Here is a 27383-nt window from a genome sequence, read left to right as displayed (position 1 = left end):
TTTAACCCGGCACGCACCCCTAGTGGGGCAACCGGAGTTTTCTAGGTAAATCCGTTCTGTTACTTTCTTACTCATATCATGTTTAATGTTTGTGCAAAATTTTAAAAAATTCTAAGTGGTAATTATTGAGAAAAGTGCAGACAGAGGGACGGGCGAACAAATAAGGGTGAATTTACAGGTCCAACCTCCTTTTGTCATGGGACCAAAAATGATTTAAAAAAAAAGATATTTGCATCTGAACGTTGCTTCAAAACAGTTTGTTTATTCAAAAATGTGTGTATAGTATTTAATAAAAACTCTATTATTGTTTAAGTTTTGTTGAGTCGAGCTTATACATTTCCTCGATTATGATATCCAAATTATGGATGAAGAGGGCAGAAAACAATTTTTCAGACTTTTAAAGGCAGGTGATTATTCTTTGCAAAAGTGAAGATTCGGCTTGGGGGGACTGACAAAATGTCTATCTTTGTTAACGATGTTTTTATTTGAATGAAGACAAAACAATTTGATAATGTTATTGCAACTTTGAAATGAGAAGGTATTGAATCAGCTGCTGCTAAAAAAATATAAGTAACGAGTAAAAGCCATTTTCATGGAATACTTGGCATAAAAGTGCAAAATAAATGTTGTCAAAATGTGAGCCCTCAAATGACTAGCAACTGTGCTCCAAGACTCATAATTTATTTATTTATTTTTTTTGGGGGGGGGGTAATCCTGATCAAAACTTGAATAAGGATTCTATGCATAGCGTTTAATAGGATTATATATTAATTTTCATCTTTACAAAAGGAAAATAAACTCGGTGGGGAACTGGTCTTTTAGCGAATAGTCGAACCTGTCCTGGTATACTTTTAATTTATATACATACATACATATATATATATATATATATATATATATATATATATATATATATATATATATGTATGTATATATATACTAGCAAGCTGCCTGTCGTTGCCCTGTCGTAAAATACGCATATATGTAATTAATGCAGAATTCTTATTTATTATAAACAGAAATACCATAGCTATGAAACATTAAATTCCATTTAAAAAATGAATAAAAAAAAAAACAAATACGGAAAGAAACTGAGATATGTTCATACGAGCATTATTTTTTTTTCTAACGAGTTCATATCTTGTAAATAAAAAAATACTCGAGCTGAAATCGAAACCAAAACCTTAATATAGTGGATCAAGTATGATAACCATTACACCAGCTTGAAATGACTTTCAAAGAGTGTTTTCAAACCAACTACTACTTAGCACAAGGAAGTTGTCATTTTTACGACCGCGCATGCTCAGTCGTGAAAGAGTTGAAAAAAGTAAATAATCCAGTAGCCTCCCACGTACCAGTTTTTAATTTTCATCCCTTAGCAGGCTTTTTTTCCGGATGAAAACCGACTAAATGTTTTCCACCTATTTGAACACTCTATATACCAAATTTCAGATGCAAAATTCGTTGAGAAGTATCCTCACACACACTTCTTACTTTATATATATATATCTATATATATCTATATATCTCTCTCTCTATATATATATATATATCGTTTTATTTCAAGTAAACAAAATTAACATTTGTCGCTACAATAAATTCATTGTTTCAATCAAAAAATATTTGATTATTTTATCAGCCCACAGAGGCCTCTGTTCTTACTCTATTGTTAGTTAAAGATTATTATTAGTTGGTGAGAATGGAGAAATATTAATTCATTGAACTGAAGTTGCATACTTTTAAAGACAGCTTAGGGTAAGAATATGATGAATTGTAATTTGTGTAATTTGTTGTTGTAAGGTGCTATATTATTAGCCACTCTCTCCAAAGCAATTACCTGTTCTATGTAAGTCTGTTGCTGTAACATAGCTTGAACGCAAATATTCACAGACATGCGAAATGACGTCACTGGTAGGGGAATAAGCTTTAAAAAGGAGATCACGTTAGCGACAGAAAGAACGTTCGTAAACTCGATAGAGGGACTATCACGTAAGATAACGCTAGAGAAAACGATCACGCGAGAGACGTCACAGCTGTAACGAGAGAACGATGAGATAAATGTCCTTGTATAACAAAATAAAGCGAGTTGAATTTTTTTTTCTTACTATTTTAGTCTCTTTTGCGGCTTAGGCTATAACGTTCCCAGACAATGTTGCTATCAGAAGTCATCCTGGGCAACGTCTGTGCATGTACCTTTCTAGTTTAAAATATGTCATAATTTAATAAAGCATTAAATAATAAATGACATAGACGTTAAACACTTTCTTTCCACTTATTTTGTTTGCCAATCCACAAGAATGCACGTTTGATATCTGGTCCATTACCACTATTATTCGCAAGTGGTTCGTATTATTTAGATGAATCGGACTACTGTTCTCATCTTGAGTGTGATTTTGACAACGGTTCGGTCGATGTAACCTCCAACCTTCTCCACATGTATCGTGTCGAACTTGTGAATGTTTCTGTCGAACTCGGGAATTTGGACGGAATTTCGAGCTGAATTTACTTCACGGAAGTAGCTTGCTATTGTTTCGTCAGCCATGACTGGATAGAAGTCCTAATTAATTAGCAATTGTATTTTTCGGTTGCCCACACCGACGACTTAATCTTTAACCTTCAGGAGAATATCAATTTTTACAATTGATTTTTCCAAGTACTCTAACAACTGCGCAGCGGTTAGAGTACTTGAAAAAATCAATTGTAAAAGTGATAATTTCCTGAAGATTACATTCTCAGTGTGGGCGACCGAAAAATACACTTGTGAATTACTTACTATCCAGCCATGGCTGATGGAACAAGAGCATACTACCCCCGTGAAGTAAATAATCGAAATTCCTGAGTTCGACAGAAACATTCCCGAATTCGACAAGATACACCTGAAGAAGGTCAGAGGTTACATCAACCAAAACTCCGTGAAAAATTACACTCAAGATGAGAACAGTAGTCTGATGATTCTAAAGACGAATAACCAATTCTCATCTCAAAAATTCAAGTTCATTATCACTATTATACGTAAGTGGTTTTAAGAATTGCTTTTATAAAAAATGTTTTATAAGAAATAGCAATACTTTGGCAGTTATACGGGCTATATTACAACGCCTCTGCTGTTTAAACATTCTTTCGCATAGTTACCACAAAATCGCGTGAATAAAAATTTAAAATAATAATAACAATAAACAAAACAAAATAAATAACTAAAAAAAAATAAACGAAAATTAATTAATTAAGAAAATATTATATTTCAATGGAAAAAAATATATGATAACCATATTTAATAACAACACACAGACAAAATCTTAATAGAAATATCTAAATAAATTTTAATATAAAACTTTGTTCCCATGACGTCACATTGTATATTCAAGTAGCGCCGTTATTATGATTACTTCCGACCTTAATTAAAATATACAAATAACAATTATTAAAATACAGAACAAGTTAGGCTTAAAAAGTTCTATTTCTGCTTGACTGTTCAACGAAGCTCACTTCCGGTTCCGTTTCCTTACGATATTTTCCATTTTTAACGACTTTCTTTCGAAGAAGAGACAATATTCTAGAAATATTAAAGGCTTCTGATTTACTGATTTATATATATATATATATAAAAGTGAACGTGTCTGTCTGTCTGTGTGTGTGTCTGTCTGTCTGTCTGTCTGTGTACATTTCCCTACGCAATAACTCTGTCAATTTTTAGTCTATAGACTCGAAATTTGAAATACCGGGTACTGAGATTTGGGAAAATCGATGTGACGGGTGTCAGCCAGAAATTTGGCTGTTAAGGGGTCAAATTTCAACGATTTGACCTTTAAGAACTCTACCAAACTCCTCCGACAATTTTGGGTCTAGACACTTGATAAACTTAATAAAGTGATTTGAGCCCGAAACAATAAATTTTAAGGGGTCATAATAGGGGTCAAAGTGTTACAAAATTAACCATTTTTTTTGTTTGTTTGTTTTTTTTTTGCTCAGCATACACCACCAAACACCCGAGCAAGGGGTCAAAGTTCAACGATTTGACCTTTGAGAATTCTACCAAACTCCTCCGCCAATTGTGGGTCTAAACACTTGAAATTTTAGATATAGGTTCCTTGGTCTTGGATATAACTTAATAACTTGATTTGAGTCCAAAACAATAAATGTTAAGGGGACATAATAGGGGTCAAAGTTTAAAAAAATTGACCGCTTTTTCTTTTTCTTTTTTTTTCTAAACATACACCTCCAAACACCCGGGCAACGCCGGGCTGAAATACTAGTATATATATATATATATATATATATATATATATATATATATATATATATATATATATATATATATATAAAAGTGAAGGTGTCTGTGTGTCTGCCTATGTGTCTGTGTGCCTGCCTGTGTGTCTGAGTGTCTGTGTACATTTCCCTACGCAATAACTTTGTCAATTTTTAGTCTATAAACTCGAAATTTGATATACAGGGTACTGAGATTTCGGAGAATCTTTGACATTGGTTTTCGGCTAGAAATTTGGCTGTTAAGGGGTCAAAGTTCAACGATTTGACGTTTGAGAACTCTACCAAACTCCTCCGACAATTTAGGGTCTAAACACTTGAAATTTTAGATATATGTTCCTTCGGCATGGATCTAACATAATAACTTGATTTGAGCCCAAAACAATAAATTTTAAGGAGTAATAATAGGGGTCAAAGTTTAAAAAAATTAACTTTTTTTTTGCTCAGCATACACCTCCAAACACCCGGGCAACGCTGGGAAGCAAGGCTAGTATATATATATATATATATATATATATATATATATATATATATATATATATATATATATATATATATATAAAGATATATATATATAATCCAATGGTATTATTTTCCAGAAGTAAAGTAACCAATGAAGTTAATACACGAATGTTTAATACCGAAGTAGGGCAAAGTAAAATTTCTATTTGTTTTTACATAATCAATAATATGATGCTACATCGCCATGAGCATGTTTCGGTCAGCTAGTCATTATTAACTAGAGACCTCCTCGGGCCGTACAGCTTATGTGAAAGCAAAGTTTGCATCCAAGATTGCAAATTTTGCTTTCGTATAAATTGTATCGCTTGAAGAGGTCTGTAGCTCTAATAGCTACAGACCTCTTCAAGCGATACAATTAACTAGCTGTCCGAAACATATTACTGCTTATATATATATATATATATATATATATATATATATATATATATATATATATATATATATATATATATATATAATATATTGATTAAAAAAATCACGAATTGTAATAAAACCTGAAGGTCTTTTCGTCAGACAAACTCATCGAGGATATATGTCTGAAAGAAGGAAACACCTTTGTTGTTGTTTTTTTTTATAGAAATACTAATACGAAAGGGATATAAACGAAGAAAAAAAAACTTAAATTGAATGTGTCCCCATTTTTTTTCGTTTCTATCCGTTTCGCATTAGTATTAGTATTTCTACAAAAAACAGTTTTTTCCTTCTTTCAGACATATATCCTTGAAAAATTTGTCTGACGAAAAGCGTTCGGGTTTTATTACAATTCGTGATGTTTTAATCGACTTATTTATTTTATAACATTCCTCATTTTAAAATTTTGCTATTCTAATGACATATATATATATATATATATATATATATATATATATATATATATATAAATATATATATATATATAAAATATAGATAATTTTGTCTCGGCAGTAGAGTAAAAAAGCATATCTTATTTTTCTTTTATTAATATTATTGGAATTTTTTCCTTTTTTCCTTGTACACATTTTTGTGAATTATTCCATTGATTTCTGCCTTTGGATTATTATGGACCATCTTCTTCCAATTACGGGATTTCCTTGGATTTTACTTGTGCAAATGGAAATTCAATTAACTTTCTTGAAGTCATATTTTTGGATTTTACCGTTACTGGATTATTTATCTTCCACCAGACTATCCATTCATGTGTAATCACCTTTTTCTTCCCCATATTACCTGTGCTTCACTTTTTTGTTATCAAGTAAGATCTTTGACTTACTTGTTGTTTCATCAAATACTTTTGCTTGCAAAATCCGTTCCTGCATTTTGCTAATTCCTACACTCTGATGAGAAGGAAAGTATTTCTTCGAAACTCCGTGGATTAAGGACTATCCACTTATCGAGTGTTTCCTTTTCAGATAAAATATTTTTTTAACTCATTTCAAAGTGTTTTTAACATGTTTTATTAACTGTTTGCTCGTATATATATATATATATATATATATATATATATATATATATATATATATATATATATGTGTGTCTCTTGTTATTAAAATCAATGCTAATTTTTTAAAATGTAGCTCAGCGAAAAATAAACTTTTTATTTTAAGCTTTATTTTCTTCAGTATTTTCATGTAATGTTTTATGTTTTATTTTTGCAAGCTCCAATTCGTATGAAATAAATTAGTCACCTTTGCTGAAAATTGAAATCTCGTTTTTGTTATGATGTCCATATAATGTCTGCTCCAAAAGTGTTTTTTATATATTTAAATGTCACGTTTTCTCAGCTATTTTATTAGTTGAAAATTAATTTCAAATAAAAATATATCGCATCGATTTTAGTTTTCGATAACTATAACACACTCAGACGCACACACAGAGACATGCAGATGCACACCCACACACCCACACACACACACACACATATATATATATATATACGCATATATATATATATGTATATGCACATTCAGAATTTAAAATTTTTAAATTTCAAAATGGCGATATAAATATTAATACTAATATTTATAGACTAATTCCCTTGAAATGAAGCATCAGGAATTTACAATATTTTAAACTATGATGTACAACATTCATTGTTCATATTGAGAATGCTTCCACAGGGTCGTTTTTTAATGTGAAGAAAAGGAACAAAAATAAAAATTGTCTCAGTCGTGAAGGATTTCTCCTCCACTGACAGAGAACAAGGAATTGAAGTGCAGCATCTGAAGAACAGATACTACACTTTGATCTTGTCCCGAAGGCAAACATTCATTGCTCATAAATATATTTAACTTGTATTCCTTGTGTGGGAACAAAAAGATCGTAAGTCATAATTTGCTAAAATAGTATCTCTTTACACACAAGCAAACACGCATATATATATATATATTATATATATATATATATATATATATATATATATATATATATATATATCAGGTTGACAAGAAAGTTCTTGCAAGTTTAGACTTTTATATTCAGATGAACAAACAAAATTTATTGATTGAAATTATGACCATCAGAAGCAACACCCTTTTGCCAACGAAAAGCAAGTACATTCATGCCAGTAACGTATAAATCGTACATTCTGGTGCCGATGAAGTCGCTGAAGGCATTTTTGATATCGATTAGGTTTTTGAAACATTTCCCACGCAGAAAGTTTTGAAGCATTTCTTACGCGGAAAGGAAAAAGTTAGTCGGTTGGTGAGAGGTCTGAAGAGTATGGAGGATAAGGCAGAGTTTCGTAGCCCAATTGGTTTAACTTCTGCAAAGTCGGTTTAGTATCGCGAGGTCGGACATTCTATTGGGGTAGAGTTGGGTTTTTCTGTTGATTAATGCTGGGTGTTGTTTTCATAGTTTCTGATGGTTTTCTAGACAGTACTTTTCCGGCGTAATTGTGATGGATGAGACCAGTCGCAGACCACAAAACAGTCAGCAGGACATTCTCTTGGTTCAACTCTGGCTTTAGATATATCGCTGAGTTTCGTCGATGGCTAACCACTGTGCTGAGCGTTGCTGATTGTCATAACGAACTGTGGACAGAATGGCCTGCTTATGTAACTGACATTAGTATTAATGAATGGTAGAGTGACTGAGAAGCATGGCTCGCAGAAGGAAAAGACTAAACATACCGATATATGATAGTGAAAAAATGTAGATGCATTTACATAAAATACATGTGAGGAAATGAATATAGAGATAGTAAGAATAAGAGTTTGTTGAGAAGTAAGTATCAGGGACATAAGCTACAGGGGTACTATGTGGGGACTTGGGCAGCAAGATGCCAGTTCAGGTTACACTTGAACTTCTGCATGTCAGTACAGTTGGGGAATTCCAAATTCTAGAGGTTCTGGGGAAGAAACTACTGTAGTAGAAGGTTCTCTTACATCTAGGGATCTCTATTGTGAAGGGGTGGGATTTTGCTGCTTTTCGGTTTTGTCGGGGGTATATAAGTCGAGGGGGTACAAGTGCTTGCAGTTCGTCAGAGCATTCACCGTTAAACTACTTGTAGAACAGGCAGAGGGATGCTACATTTCGTCGATGGGACAGTCGTGAGCTTAGATGACAGTTCAGGACCTATTAGGTTTGCAATTCTGTTGAACCTTGTCTAGGAGTGAGAGACTAGTAGCAGATGCACCAGCCCAAATATGACAACATACTGCATATATGGGTGAATGGTGGCCTTATAGAGGTACAGGATACTTTCGGGCCTTAGTAGCTTTCTAGCACGGTAGAGAGAACCTACCTACATAAAGAACAAAATACAAGTATAAAGGAAAAATGGGAGAGGGTGAAAGTGATAGATAAAATTAATATGTAAAATAAAAAAATTAAGTACATAAAAAGAACATTTAATAAAGTTTGCGTAGAGTGTTCATGGGTTTTAATTTTATTATTATTGTTCATATATTCATGGTTTATATATATCATACAACATGAGAATAATTATACAATTATATATATATATATATATATATATATATATATATATATATATATATATATATATATATATATATATATATAAACAATCTAAACAAAACTTTCCAAGAGTGAATACTTTAATCAATACAGTTCAGTAACGTTGGTAAAAATTTTTACGAGATTCGTACATAGGAAGTTAGACGCATTGAGAATAAATAATCAAAGTTATATATTTTATGTCTTGATTAATTCACATATATAATTCTTATGAAAAAGAAAGAAAATTTTTAACGTTTAGTCCTCATATTTTGGTATATCTTATTTCAGCAATCATTTCTATCATTTCTTGTGAAATTCCCCAGAAAACGGGATAGAAATGTTGAAAATTTCTTAAAAAGGCCACAGGTTATTCTAGTTTTTTTCCATAACGTAATAATTTTATACTTGCTTTTGTTTTCATATAATAGCAATAGATAAACGGGATAGAAATGTTGAAAATTTCTTAAAAAGGCCACAGATTATTCTTGTCTTTTCCATAACGTAATAATTTTATACTTGCTTTTGTTTTCATATAATAGCAATAGATAAACGGGATAGAAATGTTGAAAATTTCTTAAAAAGGCCACAGATTATTCTTGTCTTTTCCATAACGTAATAATTTTATACTTGCTTTTGTTTTCATATAATAGCAATAGATAAACGGGATAGAAATGTTGAAAATTTCTTAAAAAGGCCACAGATTATTCTTGTCTTTTCCATAACGTAATAATTTTATACTTGCTTTTGTTTTCATATAATAGCAATAGATAAACGGGATAGAAATGTTGAAAATTTCTTAAAAAGGCCACAGATTATTCTTGTCTTTTCCATAACGTAATAATTTTATACTTGCTTTTGTTTTCATATAATAGCAATAGATAAACGGGATAGAAATGTTGAAAATTTCTTAAAAAGGCCACAGATTATTCTTGTTATTTCCATAACGTAATAATTTTATACTTGCTTTTGTTTTCATATAATAGCAATAGATAAACGGGATAGAAATGTTGAAAATTTCTTAAAAAGGCCACAGGTTATTCTTGTCTTTTACATAACGTAATAATTTTATACCTGCTTTTATTTTCATATAATAGAAATAGATAAAGCTAGGGTGAATAGAAAAATAAGACAAAATAGAATATAAAATTCATAAAAACCATCGATAATGACACACGATATACACTGATAATGAAAAACACTTAAACATCTTTTTATATCGATCATATAAACTATTTTTTTTTTTTTTTTTTTTTTTTTTATTACATTTTCACCCCAAACAAGGCAAATTGCCACTTTGGTGTAGGGGGCTACTATCAGGGGCAACAACTACTGGGGTACTATGTAGGGATTTGGGCAGCAAGGTGTCGGTTCACGTTACACTTGAACTTCTGCACGTCAGTACTGTTGGGGAAGCAGGGACCTGGAATGGAATTCCAGAGTCTTGCGGTTCTGGGGAAGAAACTATTGGAGTAAAAAGATCTTTTACATCTAGGGACCTCTACAGTGTGGGGGTGGGATCTAGTAGCCTGTCGGGTTTGTCGAGGGTGCTCGCGTCGTGGGGGCACAAGTGATTGCAGTTCATCAGAGCATTCACCACTAAAATACTTGTAGAACAGGCAGAGGGATGCAACATTTCGTCGATGGGACAGAGGCTGAAGCTTAGATGCCAGTTCAGGGCCTATCAGATTTGCGACTCTCTTTTGAACCTTGTCAAGGAGCGAGAGACTAGTAGCAGATGCACCAGCCCAGATGTGGCAGCAATACTCCATACATGGGCGAATGGTGGCCTTATAGAGGTACAGGATACTTTCGGGTGTTAGTAGTTTTCTAGCACGGTAGAGAGAGCCCACCTTTCTTGCAGCGGCCCTGGCAATGCCTTCAATGTAATTGTTCCAACTCATGTTTCCTGTGAACGTTAGGCCAAGGAGTTTGAAAGATGGACTCTCAGATAAAGAGTCGTTGGCCATTGCTATTGGTGGTAGAGAGGGTTTCTTGTAATTATTGAATGAAACTAGTTTAGTCTTGGCAGCATTGAACGCGACCAACCACTTTTGTCCCCATTCCACTACAGATTGGAGGTCTTCCTCTAGTGTTTCTGCCATTTCTTTAGAAATGTGTTCATTCGTCTTCCTGTCGTGTCTGCCATAGAGTGTAGTGTCATCAGCATATATACCCATCTCAGAGGCAATGTTGTCGGGGAGGTCATTTATGAATATCAGGAACAATAGAGGTCCAAGGATAGAACCCTGGGGCACTCCCGCATTTATATCATATTGTTTGGATGTGCGACCGTCGAGGACTACCTGGATTTTTCTCTTATCTAAGAAGGATTTAATTATGTTAAGTATTCTACCAGTGATACCGTATGATCTGATTTTACTGAGGAGACCCTCATGCCATACCCTGTCAAAAGCCTTAGATATATCTAGAGCTACCGCTCTGCCTTCCCCCGCTTTGTCCAGTGATTGGTATATACGTTCAGAGATCACGGTGAGGATGTCTGCTGTGGAACGGGCTTGTCTAAATCCATATTGTTTGTCAGTCAGTAGTTTAGCATCTGTAAGATGATGGATTAGAGCGTGGTTAATTATGGTCTCAAATATTTTGGCAAAAAGTGGAAGGAGGCTAATGGGGCGATAATTTGATGGGTCTGTCCTTTCACCAGAATTCTTGAATACTGGTACAACAGAAGCAGTTTTCCAACAGCCCGGAAAGCAAGCTTCATTAAGACATTTGTTGTAGAGTTTGGAGAGAACTGGAGCTACTTCGGCTGAGCACTTTTTTAATAGCACAGCTGGGATAAGATCGGGTCCACATGCTTTTGAGGTGTCAAGGTTTTTTATGATAGCATGCACCTGAGCAGGGGTGGTTTTCAGATCGTCTAGTGTGGCGTCTGTCCGCATAGGAAAGTCAGGTAGGGGGTGGTTGGAAGGGTCCAGTGTGGAGTTTGAGGCAAACCGACTGGCAAGCATGTTAGCCTTGTCGGTTGCTGAGGAGACAACCTCGTGATTGTTGGTTAGTGGGGGAATTGTCGATTGCCCATTATTTACTACACTGTTGTAGATTTTCCAGAAGTCTCGAGTTCCTAGTTTTTGTGCTTCGATGCGCTTTTTAGTGGTTTCCGTAAATTCTCTCTTAGCTGTCGCTATTTCTTTCTTAACGTTATTTCTAGCTTCTATATACTTCAGTCTGTTTGAACTGGACTTATGTCGGTTAAACCTACGGTATGCATGCTGCTTTTGAGTAATGGCAGTTGCACAAGTCGACGTAAACCATTGGGGAGAGTGGGGCTTACTATAAAATTTCCGCATGGGAACATGCGCTTCGATTGCAGTTTTGAACCAGTCAGTGGTCTCGTTTGCACACTGTTCAGCAGGGAGAGAGAAAATATTTTTCCATGGAGCATCTCTAATTAGTTCCCTGATGGCTTCCCAGTCAGCCTTATTATAATATCTCGTTGTTTTGAGCACTGGCTCTTCAGTTTTGGGTCTAGAGTTTAGGGCGATTTCAACCATTATCACTGCATGATCAGCGTTCCCGAGTGGGCTGTGGGCCTTCGCTATGCAGTCATCGGGAACTGTGGTCAAAAACAGATCTAAAACGTTCCAAAAAGCAAATGGTTTAATGGAATACGCATCAGTAAATTTGACAATGTTATTTTACAAGAATACGTGCATAAGAAGTAATTACAATTATGTAATCTAAGTTATATATTTTGTTTTTCTGCTGCAGCTATGCATATAAATCTTCTAAATAGGATATTTTCTATGAAAACACGCATGCAATTAAATAAAGTAAACATTTGTATATTTTACAGGACGCATCTACAATACTTATCAGAGAAGTGAGCCCGATAGAAAGTAAATAATGCAAGTTTCCCGAGGAAGACGCACAGTTTAATCGTACGTAGAGATTACTTTTATTTAGAAAGCTATTATACCCGTGAAGTTGAATAAAATAAAAACAGTATGTTTGACAGTATATATTTACGATAATTCGTACATGAGAAGTTAGACGCAGAAAAAGTAAATAATCTATGTTCTACATTGTTTCATCATGAGTCAAACAATTTAACATTATGTGGAATTTACTTTCATTTCTTAATTTATAATATCCCTCTAGTTAACTAAAATAAAAATCATGAGGTCTTTAAAGATATGTTTACAATAATTCGTACATGAGAAGTTAGACGCAGAGAAAGAAAATAATCTATATTTTATCTTTAGTTTCTGAACAAGTCGGATGTTTTAATCTTATTTGAGGATTGTTTTCATTTACCAACCTATAATATCAGTAGAGTTTAATAAAAAGTCATATACTTGGCAGTATAGTTTTTAGATGGTTCGTACAAGAGATGTTAGACGCACAAGAATAAAATATTTTATCAAGTACTAACCGGGGGTGTAAAATATTTTATCAAGTACTGCCGGGGGTGTAAAATATGCTTTAATATTATATTAATTTATCCAGATTTCGTATATATTATAGATTCGTGATTTCAAAAGTAAAACGTATTCAGGTTCCATCAACTCGAATCACTAAATTGTAGTATTCAAAGCTGGTTACATTACCACTGGTACCAACGTGACCCGCGTATAAACTGATTTAAAATTTAAAATTTAAAAAATAAACTAAGGTGAATATACAAAATGTTTAATGATATTTTCAATTTATCTATTTTTAACCCCTTAAAACAATTTTAACCGGCTAAAGAACCATAAAAATGGTTCGTAAAACATCCAATCAATATCGACCCCCTAGCACCGCTCTGCGACTTTTAAGTTCGGAAGAGATAGTGTTTGAAAATACGGAGACAGACCAATAGACAGACTGAGAGACAGACTTTAGACAGACCGACCATCATACAGACAAGCAGACAGACGGACCGACCGACAGACAGACGGACTAACAGATTGACAGATATATAGCCGTTTATATATAAGATTTTATTAAATTTTCAAATTATAACTTAACATCTGATGGCAGAAAATTATAATGGGCATACAAGAAACAGTTAACTAGATAAAATCCATTTTGCAAATAATATATATATATATATATATATATATATATATATATATATATATAATATTTTCTCTTTAACTCCGCATAAAATCTGCATCATGATCATTAAAATTATCATATTATAGATTCGTGATTTCAAAATTAAAAAAGTATTCAAATGCAAATCGCTAAATTGTAGTATTCAAAGGTTGTGACGTTACCTCTGTCACAACGTGATATGCATATAAACTGATTAAATATTAAATTAAAAAATAAATTTATTTGAATATACAAAATGTTTAACGATCTTGTTTTCAAATTTGACCCATTTTTAAGCCCTTAAAATAATTCTCACCGGCTAAAGAACCATAAAAGAACGGTCTGTAAAATAATCCAACCATTATGGTCCCTGCGACTTTTAGTTTCGGAGGAGATAGAGTTTTAAAATATGGAGACAGAAAGACAGACCGTCAGACCAACAGACAGACAGACAGCCCAACAGACAGACATACAGACCAACAGACAGACAGGCATGTTATTAAATTATAAAATTATAAATTAACGCACAACGGCAGAAAATGATTGACAATGTGCATACAAGAGGAAGTGAAGTAGATAGAATCCATTTTGCAAATTAGATATACATATATAATATTTTATCTTTACTACCGAATAAAATCTGCATCATCATCATTAAAATCATCATCTTCATCATAATAATATCAACATTGCAGGATCTAGACAGTTTGTAATACAAATTCGTATTATTTGAATACTACTTGTATTTGTTGTCATTTTCACAAATTATAAACTATATATAAATTGATAATAGCTTACTAATAATAGATATATACGCTAGGAATTTCCTAAGTGCTTAGTCTATGAAAATATAAGAAATAAAATTACCTTATACAGGGTGTACGGCACAATCACGTTGACACAACGGTTCTCGCCAGATCACCGAAGTTAAGCAACGTTGAGCCTGGCCAGTAACAGACGGGTGACCATTTGGGAAGGCTAGGCGCTGTATGTACCTCTTGGGAAGGTTGGGCCTGGGGACAGCACTCTCACCTCGTAAAAAGAAATAAGTAGCTACAAAAACTTGTAGATGGCCTATGCCCCTTAGGGGCTCAAGGCTATAGATTATACAGAGTGCAGCAGAAATACCGCTCACACTTTAAACTTTCAATTATATGTTGCTAATGAAAGTATGTAAGTGTCAATGATAGTTTCAATTAGATGATAACGTGCAATTTTTACAGGTGCGCTCATCAAACAATATGCTTAGGACTAGTGCACATCGTGTTTTTAATATAGAAATCTTTTTAAAGAATTGAGAATCTGTAACTGCAACACAGAAAGCTTTCCGAGTTCATTACAAGCTATCGGTTGCAAATTTCAGAGCTACAAGTTCAGCACTTACAAGAAAGCCAAGTAAACGACCTCGAAGCGCTGAATTGTCAGACATCATTAAGGCTTTCTAATACTCAGTCCCCTATAGACTCAGCTCACAAATATGCTTTGGCTTGGAGATTTTCTGAGCGAACAGTCAGAATAATTATACACACTGATATGCAAATCCCTCCATCCAAATTAATGACTGTCCAGAAACTGCACGAGTGCGGGTGGGAAGATCGCATGTCAAAATGATGTAGATATTTTTGCTGTATCATGTACAGTTCTTCTCCCACTGCAATAACAGAATATAGCCAGGAAATATTTAAGGCGCGTCTATCATACGGCATAATTACGTTCACACTGAAATAAACAAAAACTAATGCTATAAAAAACTAATACTATCAAAAATAATCCTATAAAAAACTAATACTATAACAAATAATACTATAAAAACTAATACTATAACAAATACAATAAAAAACTAATACTATAAAAACAAATACTATAAATATAATACTATAAAAAACTAATACTATAAAAATAATACTATAAAAATAATACTATAAAAAAACTAATACTATAAAAAACTAATACTATAAAAAATAATACTATAACAAATAATATAAAAAACTAATACTATAACAAATACTATAAAAAAAATAATACTATAAAAAACTAATACTATAAAAAAACTAATACTATAAAAAACTAATACAATAACAAATACTATAAAAAACTAATACTATAACAAATACTATAAAAAACTAATACTATAAAAAACTAATACTATAAAAAACTAATACTATAACGAATACTATAAAAAACTAATACTATAACAAATCCTATAAAAAACTAATACTATAAAAATACTATAAAAAACTGACACTATAAATTAATACTATAAAATACTATCAAAAACTAATACTATAAAAATACTATTAAAGACTAATACTATAAAAACTAATCCTATAAAAAACTAATACTATAAAAAACTAATCCTATAAAAAACTAATACTATAAAAAACTAATACTATAAAAAAAACTAATACTATAAAAACTAATACTTTAAAAAAACTTATACTATAAAAAACTAATACTATAAAAACCTATCCTATAAAAAACTAATACGATAAAAACTAATACTATAAAAAACTAGTCCTATAAAAAAAAACTAATCCTATAAAAAACTAATAGTAAAAAAACTAATCCTATAAAAAACTAATACTATAAAAACTAATACTATAAAAAAACTAATCCTATAAAAAACTAATACTATAAAAACTAATGCTATAAAAAACTAATACTATCAAAAACTAATGCTATAAAAAACTAATACTATCAAAACTAATACTATAAAAAAACTAATCCTATAAAAAACTAATACGATAAAAACTAATCCTATAAAAAACTAATACTATAAAAACTAATGCTATAAAAAACTAATACTATAAAAACTAATGCTATAAAAAACTAATACTATCAAAAACTAATCCTATAAAAACTAATACTATAAAAACTAATACTATAAAAAAACTAATCCTATAAAAAACTAATACGATAAAAACTAATCCTATAAAAACTAATGCTATAAAAACTAATGCTATAAAAAACTAATACTATAAAAACTAATGCTATAAAAAACTAATACTATCAAAAACTAATCCTATAAAAACTAATACTATAAAAACTAATACTATAAAAAAACTAATCCTATAAAAAACTAATACGATAAAAACTAATCCTATAAAAACTAATGCTATAAAAAACTAATCCTATAAAAAACTAATAGTAAAAAAACTAATCCTATAAAAACTAATACTATAAAAACTAATACTATAAAAAAACTAATCCTATAAAAAACTAATACTATAAAAACTAATGCTATAAAAAACTAATACTATAAAAACTAATACTATAAAAAAACTAATCCTATAAAAAACTAATACGATAAAAACTAATCCTATAAAAAACTAATACTATCAAAAACTAGTCCTATAAAAAAAACTAATCCTATAAAAAACTAATACTATAAAAAACTAATACTATAAAAAACTAATCCTATAAAAAACTAATACTATAAAAACTAATGCTATAAAAAACTACTCCTATAAAAAACTAATGCTATAAAAAACTAATACTATCAAAAACTAGTCCTATAAAAAAAACTAATCCTATAAAAAACTAATACTATAAAAAACTAATCCTATAAAAAACTAATACTATAAAAACTAATGCTATAAAAAACTAATCCTATAAAAAACTAATGCTATAAAAAACTAATCCTATAAAAATCTAATACTATAAAAAACTAATACTATAAAAAAACTAATACTATAAAAAACTAATCCTATAAAAAACTAATCCTATAAAAAACTAACCCTATAAAAAAACTAATACTATAAAAAACTAATACTATAAAAAAAAGTAATCCTATAAAAAACTAATCCTATAAAAACTAATACTATCAAAAACTAATCCTATAAAAAAACTAATCCTATAAAAAACTAATACTATAAAAAACTAATACTATAAAAAAAACTAATCCCATAAAACTAATACTATAAAAAAACTAATACTATGTTTTATCTTGTTAATACTAAATGGGTGACCATTTAGGAATACCTGGTGCTGTATGTGCCCTCCACTTATCTCATTGTTTTTTTTCCAGTCGTCTCGGATTTTTCCTTGCGACTCAGAAAAGGTGTGGGTAGGATTTACGCAGCACTTGCTTCAGGATTACACGACCAGACACACTTACAGAGGTATCCATTGTCTCTCAAGACAGAACGAGGGCATTCTTTTATTTCAGAAATCACAGCCTCGCTTACATCCACAATGAAGAAACATATCAAGAAAAAACTAATACTATAAAAAAAACAAAAGCTAATACTATAAAAAAAACTTATACCATAAATAATTAATACTATAAAGAACTAATGCTATCAAAAACCTAACTTTATAAAAAAACAATTGAGGATTTTGTCGCTGCATGATTTATTTTTTTTTACTCACTTGCTTAAAACATTTCGTTTTGTTTTGTCTTCTTTTACCGATGTTGTATTTTCAATAAAGTTAAAATCTTTACTTTCTTGAAGATCGGAATTTTATAGCAAAAAAATTTTAAATATTTTTTCTGTGTTGTAAATTGCTAAACACATACATGTATACTATTTATTTTTAATGTTGAAGATTGCTTGCCCAAACGGATATATATATATATATATATATATATATATATATATATATATATATATATATATATATATATATATATATGAGAGAGAGAGAGAGACTTAATGGTTAGAAAGACCTGACAAGTGTGAAATTATTTTAAATAAACATTGCTATTTATTAAAAATAAAATTGAGTTTTTTTTTAATTTTCGAATAATAAAATAACCATCTTCAGGAAATCAGACTATTGTTCTTTTTCTGTTTCTTCCTTTTATATTTCATAGTGGTGATCTCAAATCATGTCACCACCATGGCATATAAAAGGAAGAAAAAGAAAACAAAACAAATGAATGACGGCAAAGAAGAAGCAAAGGACGACAATGAGAAAAATATGTTGACAGTCTGAACACCTTGGCAGCATAAAAATTGTGAGCAACAATGAATTCATTAACGCCTCGAAGCAGAGAGATAGAGGGGGCACCACTTGAATGAATGAATGAAAACTTACGGTACACTTTACAAAAACAATAATCTTTAAAAATCAAGGGAATCACCACCCCGCTCGTATATTGTTAAATTTAAAAGAAAGGAAATTATTTTTTAAATTAATACATTATGGATTCTAAACTTAAGTATTATAGCATTATATCATGAAATTTACGTAATAGCAGCATCAGCCCTACTTTTTTTATTAGCGTCGGCGACTACGGCTTTCTAAATTATCTGGAAAACTAGTAAACATGGAATACTGTTGCCACATTTTGGCAAGAGCTGTTGGAAAGGACTTATCCTGCCTTAATAGAGTTCAAAATGGACTTCGTGGCCTCGTAGGAGATGTCTTTTTCTCTCCCCTGCCACCTCTTTTTCACAGAATATATGTTGCCAGTTTGCTTTATCGTTATTTTCATGGCAAGTGCTCGGCTGAGCTCCAATCTATGGTTGCCCCTCGCCAAAATTTCACAAGAAACATTCGTCTAGCAGAAAACACTATCACTAATTTCCCCCACTCTTTATCTGAGCCTAAACCTAAACGTAGATTCCATGAGCAAAGCTTCTTTCTTAAAACTGCACGCCTATGGAATTGTTTTCCGTTTTCCTGCTTTCCAGCTGACTACAATATGGTTGTCTTCAAGTCCAACGTAAACAAGTTCTTGATGAACCGTTCCATATAAGTTAACAAATTTATCGAATTTCCATTACTAACGATTACTATATTGTCCAATTTCTACTATACACTCTTTAACCCTCACCCTCTAGTGGCCTCTTGGCATTGATAAGTGGTGATGCCTATGTAAAAAAAACACGGTAGTTTCTCGTTGCGTTCCGTTTTGATTCGGTGAATCTCCCTTAATGAGTAAAACACGTCTCTTGGAAATTTCTACGACTCAGCGCGATACATACAGCCTAAATGTTCACCTATCTGCTACTGGCTAGGTTCATTGTTGCTTGACTTCGGTGATCTTGTGAGAACAGGTGTATCAACGTTATTGTGCCGTACGTAAAGATACGTAATATGAGTAAAAACCGTTTTTTGTTGAGAATAATGTCTACCAGTTCTCTGAAAGGGTTTTACTAATTCAGTTAGTGTTTTAAAATTATTTAACACTTTCAGTACTTTTATTAACTACTGAGGAATGTTAATAAAAAAATCGATCATTTCGTTGAATTATAGAAAGTACCAGCAATAAATTTATTTGATACATACCAAATCTCACGTAAAAAAAACATGAATCGTACATATATTTCAAAACATGCAAATAATGCACCTGCGAATTTAGAAAATATAATTAAAGTCGCAGTAATTGTATTTTTGAATCTCTCACGAAGGTCATCATAGCAATATTAAATCATATGGAATTATTGAACGGAGACTTAATATTAATTGTCTGTATTTTTTTAGATGAGGTGTTTTCATTTATTGAGATTGTCGGACTGACTTTCTCATCTTGGTTGTTATAGTCACAACGTTTCGGCCGTTTTGCCCTATGGCCTTCATCAGGTGTTTTGTATCGAACTGGGGAACCGTTCGTTAGGAGTCTCGCACCCAAACCTTTATTCGAAGACATGGCCTTAGGTTCAGCTCCCTTAAAGCCAACTATGTGGCTAAGATACGTTGATGACACCTTCATACTCTGGCCCCATCAGGAAGACATGTAGGCTCTCCTAGACCATGTGAACTCAATAAGACCATCGATACAGTTCACAATGGAGAAAGAAAAAGATAACCAACTGACCTTCCTTGATATACTCATATCACGCACAGAGCATGGGTTTAAGACATCCGTATATCGCAAGCCTACCTTCACCGGACAATACCTTAACTTCAACTCCCATCACCCATACAGTATCAAACATGGAATCGCACGCTGCCTACAACATCGAGCAGAGACAATAAGTAGCGATACCATTACATACCACCAAGAAATGGTCAGGTTGAAGAATACCCTCCGTCGTAACAACTACCCCGATAGCATACTATCCACCAGACGTGTTAATAGTATAAGAGAGGAGAATGAAACCCAAAAACCACCAGCGGTCTGCATACCATTCAATAAATAATTAAAGTCACATTTTACCCTTTTTATTTTACAAAAAAAAAAATTCAGTTCTTTTTCAAACTACTGACCAGTATTTCTTAGTAAAAATGTCGATCGTTTTAAGAAAAGAAAATATAAATAACATATTTCTTTTAAATGTACAGAACATTTAGAAAAGTCCTAATCTCTTTAGTGAAAACATTCACAGAATAAAGAAAACCTGATATAGTAAAAACATAATTTAAAAAAATTAAAATATATCGATGAACGCGGTGGGGGAGCAAATAAATACCATCTGTTCCGACACATACTGCAAGCTATGACTAGCAAAGACCAGATGTGGAGGCAACCCCACATGTCTGACCTTTAACCAGCTCCCATTTCCCACCTCTCGGGAGCTGGTCCCCTTTTCCCCTTCCCCCTCCCTTCACTCCTCACATTAAAAATCGGCCTTGTGCCTAATTTGCTCGGTGGGGGAGCAAATAAATACCATCTGTTCCGACACATACTACAAACAAAGACCAGATGTGGGGGCAACCCCACATGCCTGACCTTTAACCAGCTCCCATTTCCCTTTTTCCCTTCCCCCTCCCTTCACTCCTCACATTAAAAATCGGCCTTGTGCCTAATTTGCTCGGTGGGGGAGCAAATAAATACCAAAGTGTAGTATCTGTTCCGGCATCACCCATCACCCATACAGTATCAAACATGGAATCGCACGCTGCCTACAACATCGAAAAAGGAATTAAATAGATGATTTCATGTTAGAAAAGAAAAAAGCAAAGCTAGAAAAGGAAAAATTCAAAAAGGAATTAAACAGATGATTTCATAACGAGAGATACAGACAGATAAGTAGATAGAAAATTGTAGCCTTCGAGTTACGATCAAAGTGTAGTATGTGTTTGGAATTGAGCAGAGGTGAACAGATTTTTTCTTTTAGACTGGTGTATTAAAAATGGTTCGCTAATATTGAGTTCTTCCTTGTGGGTTCGAAATTGGGTGTACTGTAATCTCTATCTCTACAATTATATGAAAGTCACTTTGTATGCGTGTGTGTATGTTCTTTCCCCATGGGTTCCGAAACGGCTGGGCCTATCTTTTGCAAATTTCACACAAATATAATTTATGTCTGGCAGATATGTTTTGTACATGAAATATATTAAAGTGTAGTATGTGTTTTGAATTAAGCTAGAAAAGGAAATTAAAAAATAAACTAATGACCGCTTATCGCTTAAAGGGATTAGGTTTAATTTGTTAAAAGTTGTAAATAAATCTTAGTGCAGTCATAAATTTTTAATACAATGTTTCAAGAATTTAGTCATCAAGTGTTTAGCAACCAGTTATTTGCTGTAAAACAGCAAAAAGAAATGAAATAAAAAGAACGTAAATACCATTTCAGCAAATGTTAAAGATACTTGAAATTTACTGCGTTTGGTATAAGGTATTTGTTGATTTTTTTGTTGTTTACAATTTCTCGAGTGTTAACTATTCTACACTTAAACAAAGAGCCAACATTCTTGACTTTCTTATTTTTGCTAACCTTTTCAACGTTTGCTATTACATTTAATTGTTAGCGCGGACCCGTTTTTTGAGACGCAGCATATGTTAACACCTCAGCGAAGTTTATTACGTTCATTTTCGAAGAAACATTAAAAACAGAAACAAAGTTTTTACATGTAGGAAAAAGGTTACTTGCCTTTCTATGATGTCAAAGTTAGACACGAGATCAGATTTTAATCTAGTGAAAACACCGCTATCCCCAAAAAGAGGCATTCGGAATTGAGAAATTTTTTTAATCCTCAATCTGAAAGAATTTATCCTTCACTGACTAAGGACAAAAAGATAAAATATAGTATCAGAATAGATACTATACTTTATTGTTATTTTTTAAGTAAAAAATTATACAAATGATCCGAAAATAAAGATATTTTAAATTGGCAAATATTTAAATCGTATTCATTTTTAAAATGCAATACGCATCAAGTGCGCTTGAAAGCCAAATCACAACGCAATATTACAAAAATAAACAAATATTTTACTTGTTTGAAATTTATAATGTAAAATATATTTCGGAGTCAAACTCCTTCCTCAATATTTTGTTTCTCTCTTTTTTCTTTCTTTTTTTTCTTTCATGCCATGTTGTAAATTTGGAGAAAAACAAGTGAGTTAGTACTTCGCGTATGTTATTTTATTCAAATGAAATCAACGCTTCTATAACAGAACGCACATTCTTGACGTTAATATCGCGTAGTCAACCTACCGTCCCGACACTTCAAAACAACCGCTGAGAGACAACGGGCGGATCCTTACTAACTGACTTTCAGCATTTTTTTTTTTTTGCTATGTGCAATAAATTCTGTATATTTTACGTGTCTTTTTATGACATTGCGAGCCAGACTGAAAATTAGACAAACATTAAAGATTAGTTTTCTGTCCCAAAAAGTTAGAATGGTCTAGAAATTAGGGATCATTTTAATACAAACTTATATTAAAAAATGATCCCCTACTTTAAATTCTAAACTATTTTTCGGAATATACACGAGCAATCCCCTTAAAAGAAAGAATCTTACTTTTTAAAGGTGGATAGCTAAGGGTCCTTATCTGTTTTTAAATATACAAATAATTTATCTTTTAAATAGACTAATTACTAAATGTTTTCTATTTATAAATACTCAAAGATTTTAATTTTGTGTTATTTTTCCCATTTATACATTTGTGCCATTTATATTTACCCTCCCCAATCTCTCCTTTAGAATAGTTCTAAGATCTATTAATTCGCTTATAAATGTGGTGTTTGCATTTTACGGATTTCTCATATAATTTTAATTTTGCAAATATATGTGAGGAGAATTTATATAGCAATATTAAATATTTAAGTACGCCATTATTGTGATGATTAATTTGTTGTATATTTCAATTTAATTTTTATTATATTGAATACTGTTTGATTTTATAATTTGTTTCTTGAAAAAGAAAATATACCCTCTCAAAAAAAACATGATAAAACTAGATGATCCAATTTGAAAACCTTAGGAGCCAACTGCTTCAATATAATCCCAAAAATATACAGTGAGAAAACACGGAGTATTTTGTATATTCATAATATTTTATGTAGTGTAGGAAGTTTTATATAGTATTGTTCATTTTTAGATTTTTTTTTTTTTTTGGTTTCGAATGAGTGTCTTTTTAAATAGCCTTTCTCTTTTCACGATAAAAAAGACTAATTTTTTACAAGGGAATATTTTACGTTACACCGGTCAAGGGGAATAAAACATCAACAAATTATTTCTTAAATTATTGTCATCTAAGGATATAACTTAGTCGGAGATATTTATTATTATCTGGAGATATAACTAAGTCGTAGAGATTCGGCTACAGATCGAAGGATTCCCTGTTCAGCCCGAGTGTATCTCGCTATTATATTTTAATTTCATACTATAAATGCATGATAGAAGTGGTACCATCAAAAAATCATTTCTTTGTTTGCTTATTTTAAACTAACCATTTATCAGACGTGACATTTCCAGGGCATTCATGGTCAAGCCCAAATATCAGTTGACGTGATATTATAAGCAAACAGAACTTTGATGAACGGCATTATCATTCTTATTTTATATATTTTTTGTGAATTACTAAACCAGGCAAATTATTCCTCGTAATATATAATATTCAATAAGGGATTGATTATATTATAATACGTATGTTATCCGCATAAATAAAAAGATCACGTTTAAGCGTATTGTATGACCAGGCAACGCCAGGCGACCAGCTAGTTTACGATGAATATATCTTATCTGCGTACTTATGTAAAATGTGTATCATGCCAACCATGTCTCCTACTTGAATGGTTTATAATGTTTGGCTTCATAAATATTTTTCAGAACGTTGCTTACTAAAAAAAAAAAAAAAAAAACACACCCCGCGTCGTCGGTCGGTACTTTCCGTAGACTCGTTTTCACGTCTGCTCCAGTGGCCTGTTTTTATAAAAAACAGTCCTCCAATTTTCGCCACAATATCTTTGATGTTTTTCAATTTCCGACGAAATAGTCTTCGTTTGTCTTTTCTTGCTTGACTTTTAATCGGACATTTTTTCTTTAGTTTTACATGTGGATAAAATAATTCAAGTAATATTTTTAATTGTACATTATTTTACAAAAAATTTTTTAATGTTTAGTTCTTTTTAAATTACGAGTATTTGTTAAAATGACGAACCTTATTTTGAATTAAAGAAAGCATTAATAACAGATTTATTTCACACATGAAATAATTCATTTAAAATACCAGAATACGTACATATTTTTTAAAACAAACAAATAATAAAAAAGTCACAGATGAATAAATAATATAACAAAATTTGTAAAAATATTTTATTTTTACATTTACAAAAAAAGTCAATTTCTTTAAAAGTTCCATGCATGAAATTCATTTAAAAAATTGGCATTAGAAAATGAGAACAACTGTAGAATAAAAACGTCATATTCTTTATTAAATTGGTTACTTCGTTCAAGACACCATGAAGATGTTTTCTAACTCCGAGGGACGTTCCAAAAGTAATGCCTCCTAATTTTTATTTCGCCCGAAAGGGTTAGAGGAAATTACAGACAACATTGGATAATAAGTGAACGCATACACTCACGATCTAAAAAAATCCATCTGTCTGTTTCAGATATTGACGGTATGAGACCCTAAGAAAGCCACACCCGTCATGGACTACGTCAGAAGCAAATATGCGTCATTGACATCCTCCATGCAGAAAAATTAAATCGATCAGCATTCATCACCGACTGGTGAATGTTTAAGAAGCCGACGCAGTTGGTGTCAGCACAGTTCAGAGATGGGTTCGTCGATTAAAGAATAGTGACAGACGAGTTATAAAGCGTGCTCGGATTTTTACGACCGAGGCATCGAAAGAGGCTGGCAAAAGTGAATTGTGAATGGTGGTAATTATGTAGAAAAATATATTCTTGAGCAAAAAAGGTCGCTCGTTTTAATGTTTCCGTTTCCGTGGTTGTAGCATTTTAATGTTTTATTTCTCAGAAAAAATTAAGTCTTACTTTTGGAACAACTCTAGTATTATCAAGAATATAATAGTTTTAATTTGTTCTAAAATTCTTATCTCGTACATAAAAATTACACATTCAGTTTCGGTTTCTTTAATATACCTGAGACTTTATTTCTATCGATATTTAAAAAATCGCAAAAACATTCAAATCCTAGCAAAAATTCGGATAAAAATGTGTGGCTAGTAAAGGGTGATGAAGTAAAAATATTAAATCGAAGAATGTGTTTTTATATTTTTTGAAAACATTAAAAGATGCTTTCTCCGTTGAAATGAGTGAAATAATTTCAGGTAAGTAAAAAAAAAAAAATTGTTTTCAAAATAAGAATGTTGGCAAAAAAAATTGTTAATTGTCAGCCAATGATTTATAAAATTGTTTGAATACTTGAAGGTTAGTAAAAATAAACCTAAGTTAATACTGCTATAAAATTAGTTGAATCGCTCGAGGTTAGTAAAAAAAAAAAAAAAAATGATTTTTATATATTTGAAAAAATGTTTGCAAACGATCAAATATATTTAAATTGTACGCAAACATTCATGAATAATAGTTTGAAATTATAAAAAAAGAATATTAATCAAATAACTATTTTCTAAAGATTTAATTTCGAATTCTTTAGTCAATTACAAAAGTAAAAGTTCATTCCATTACAAGTTGACATTGACTAAATCAATTACTATAATTAAAATTTTGAATCTGTTCTTAAATCCTATTATTCTGTCATTAAAATTACAAATTTAGTTTCGCTTGATGAAATTTGACATTTTGATTATTTAAAACATTCAGAAAATGAATAAAGATTCAAATCAAAGATAAAAAGTACTAAATAATTTATTGAATAAAAATATGCATCATATAAGCCACGTTTCCTACTGAAAGGATTTATAATGTTTGATTTCATAAATCTTTCAGAACGTTGCTTACTAAAAGATATTTCCATAAACAACAATCAATATATTTTATTTTTTTCAATTTCTGTACAGTTATCCGACGAAATCGTCTTCGTTCGGCTTTTCTGACTTGACTTGTAATATTTTTCCTTCTTTTTACGACTGGGTTATCTCCGTCTAAACTATCAGCAGGTTCCTCTTCATCCGAATCAAAATCAAATTCTCGTTTTTGATTATTGACGTCAATACTGCAATCTGAAATATACAAAAAGATGATCCAATTAATATCCATACAAATAAATAAAGTGCTAGTGCACTTAATGATCTGCGCTATTTTTTAAATCGTATTTCCTAGTTTTAAAGTTTTGAATAAATTTAGTTTAGTAAAAAGTAATAAAAAGTATTGATTGAAAGTTCTAAAATATATCGATGAATGTGATTTTATAATTTTGAAAAAATATTGGCCAAAAATAAGTTTTTAATTGTCTGCAACCGATTTCATTAAAATTGAAAAGTTTGGAAGTTAGTAAAAAAAAAAAAAGGGATAAAAATGTATGAAATGTGTTAATTCGTTTTGGAGCACAAATCTGAAAAAGTTCG

The sequence above is a fragment of the Euprymna scolopes genome, chromosome 31 (assembly GCF_053919585.1).
Source record: "Euprymna scolopes isolate OS-2025 chromosome 31, ASM5391958v1, whole genome shotgun sequence".
Lineage (NCBI taxonomy): Eukaryota > Metazoa > Mollusca > Cephalopoda > Sepiida > Sepiolidae > Euprymna > Euprymna scolopes.
Note: the sequence above shows the minus strand (reverse complement) of the source record.